Source organism: Crocuta crocuta, unplaced genomic scaffold (assembly GCF_008692635.1).
Source record: "Crocuta crocuta isolate KB4526 unplaced genomic scaffold, BGI_CrCroc_1.0 scaffold1067, whole genome shotgun sequence".
Lineage (NCBI taxonomy): Eukaryota > Metazoa > Chordata > Mammalia > Carnivora > Hyaenidae > Crocuta > Crocuta crocuta.
In genome coordinates this window covers 113,560-116,708 of record NW_027529216.1, presented here as the reverse complement: position 1 = coordinate 116,708, position 3,149 = coordinate 113,560, and the positions used below count along the sequence as shown (strand labels likewise).

The 3,149-nt window shown below is 37.6% G+C and overlaps 1 protein-coding gene across 1 annotated transcript in view; it reads left to right on the top strand.

Moving 5' to 3' along the window:
* The window catches only part of WNK3 (WNK lysine deficient protein kinase 3), a 132,802-nt gene that overhangs the window by 46,414 nt on the left and 83,239 nt on the right, over positions 1-3,149 (top strand).

The window sequence follows — 3,149 nt, the reverse complement described above, 5'->3', positions numbered from 1 at the left end:
CTCCCCCTCCTGCCTTCTGTTTTCCAGAAGGGTTTGTTCTCTGTAGTTAAGAGTCTGTTTTCTCAGCTTGTCTCTTTTTTTGTTGTTGTTCTTTTGTATTGTTTCTTAAATTCCACATGAGTGAAATCATATGGCATTTGTCTTTCTCTGACTGACTTATATCACTTAGTATTATACCCTCTAGATCCATCCATGTTGTTGTAAACAGCAAGATTTCATTCCTTATTATGGCCAAATAATATTCCGTTGTGTATCTATGTATGTATATATACATATATATGTATATGCACATATATATACACACATACATACATGCATACTACATATTTATCCATTCATCTATTGATGGACACCTGGGTTGCTTCCATAATTTGGCTATTGTAGTTAGTGTTGCTATAAACATTGGAGTGCATATATCTTTTTGAATTAGTGGTTTTTTGTATTCTTTAGGGGGAAATACATAGTAGTGGAATTGCTGGATCATATGTTGGTTCTATTTTTAATTTTTTGAGGAAGCTGCATACTGTTTTCCAGAGCACTGCACCAGTTTGCATTCCCACCAACAGTGCAATGGGGTTCCTTTGGCTCCACATCCTTGCCAACACTTGTTGTTTCTTGTGTTTTTGGTTTTAGCCATTCTGACAGGCATGAGGTGGTATCTCATTGTGGTTTTGATTTGCATTTCCCTGATGGTGAGTGGTGTTAATCATCTTTTCATGTGTCTGTTGGCCATCTGTATGTCTTTGGAGAAATGTATGTTCGTGTATTTTCTGCCCATTTTTAACTGGGTTATTTGTGTGTTTTGGTGTTGTTGTGTAAGATCTTTATATATTTTGAATACTGACAGTTTATTAGATCTTGGCTTTTTTTGATTCATGTTTATTTCTGTAGGAGAAATAAGTGTGTCTTTTTGACTCTTAAAGTCAGCATTATTCATTTCTGACAAGGAGTAAACAGTGTTTACAAGAGTTCGTATATTGACTATTCTGGTTCCTTAGGTTATGAACTTTGGACACATGGTTCAGCTTTTCTTTGCCATCGCTGCATTTTCTTTTCTCAACCTCACCAACCCCTGTGTGCGCCTCATTTCTTTGGGAATGAGAGGTCTGAGCTCCTAGGCGTTCTCTATATATGATTCAGTTAGCAGCTGGTGCGTCTGTTTCTTTTAAGAAATTGATAGGGACACCTTGGTGGCTCAGTCATTTGAGCATCCGACTTCAGCTCAGGTCATGATCTCATGGTTCATGGGTTTGGGCACTGCGTCAGGCTCTGTGCTGACAGCTCAGAGCCTGGAGCCTGCTTCAGATTCTGTGTCTCCCTCTCTCTCTGCCCCTCCTCCACTCATGGTGTGTTTCTGTCTCAATAATAAATAAACATTAAAAAAATTTAAGAGATTGATATATAGTAAGTCACAGTCCATCAAACAGTTTTTAATGACTACCATTTCTATGTATCTCAGTAAAATAAAATATGGTCCATACCCTCAAGGAATTCACAGTCTTGTAGGAGAAAGCATATACATACTTGACACATGCCCAATGTATTTAAAACCTGCTGGGGGTAAATTTAATCTGATAGAGTTGACAGTGCCTAGTGTTTGTAGGTAACATGGTACATACTCATAACTGAGCTCTTGTGGTTTGATTTGTCTCTTTCTAAGACTTTCATGCCAAGTGTGTTGAATGGATGCTTAAATTACTTTAGGTTCAACCACTTAAGTATACACATATGTGTATTTTAAAATGTGTTCCAAAAATTTTTAGTTTCGAAAATTAATATAAGAGTGCTATTTACCTATTTAAAATAAAGCCTATGAATTTATAAAGAAGACTGAAAAATCACCTGTTACTTCTCCAACTAGAGACAACTTATTGTTTATATTTGTTGGTAGAGCCTCTAGATTTGTCTTTTTTTCCCCTTTATACATATATAATTTTGTTTATATATACATCTGTATATCACATACATGCTGTTTTTTAGGCTTTTTCCCCAACATATATAGAAGCCACATAAGCAAGCACTTCGACTGTTGATGTCCTTTTATGAACCTGGTAGTTCAAGTTCTAGGAATTATTGCATCCAACCTATATTTATTCAGCCAACTCTCTCTCTCCTCTTTGGAGAGTTTCTATGTTCATTTTAGCTATGATTTTGAAATCCCTTTTAGCTTTTTCTTGGAACTTCCAGTGTCTAGTGTGTGAAGGTGTTAGATTCAGTTACTCTGAATCTCTTCCAGGTCTTGAATGAGTTATGTAGCAAGTACAACAAATGAGAAGCCACGAGCAGTATATTATTGGGACTGGTCTCAATCCCTTAGTGTATTCAACTAGCATTTACTCACGGTATTAAGGATTTTTATAGGACTAATACTATACCCAGCACCTTTTTGCTACCTTGCTGAACTTTTTAGAACATAGCATTATTTTATCTTTCATTTTGTCTGGGACAGTCCCATTAAAATGGGCATGGTATATATATTTGTAATTTTAATTTTCCTTGCACCAGAACCAGGAACTGCATCTGACCTTTGGAACAGATGGACAACCTTCAGCCCAACCTATGACTTTAGAATTGTCTGTTACTGGAGTTCCACAACCAGCTTTCCTGCAGTTTCTCCTCAGACATTGTCTGCTTCATGAATTATTTCCCAGCATCCAACAATTGGTCTTTACCTCGAGCCTGGCCCTAGAAATGGGAAGAAGGCATTAACCAAATCACCAGATGCTAATGACTCCTAATTTCTTTTTTTCCCTTTTTTTTTTTTTTTGAGAGAGAGAATGAATGAATGAATGAACGAACGAACGAACGAACGAAAGAAAGAAAAAAGAAAGAATATGAGGAAGAGGCAGAGGGAGAGAGAATCCCAAGCAGGTTCCATGCCCAGTGTGGAGCCCGATGTGGGGCTCAATCTTACAACTGTGAGATCATGACCTGAGCTGAAATCAGTAATCGGATGCTTAACTAACTGAACTACCCACGCAGCCCCAGAATTCTCGTTTATTATTGACTAATTGTTCTCAAGCACTGTCAAATAATTCTGCACAATTTTGAGCAGTGCACACAGGGCTGCTGGTATAGCTCAGTTCCTAATTCCACTGGGGGGCATTCCAGGGCCAAATAGCCTTTCCAAAAGATATATTTAGTACCCC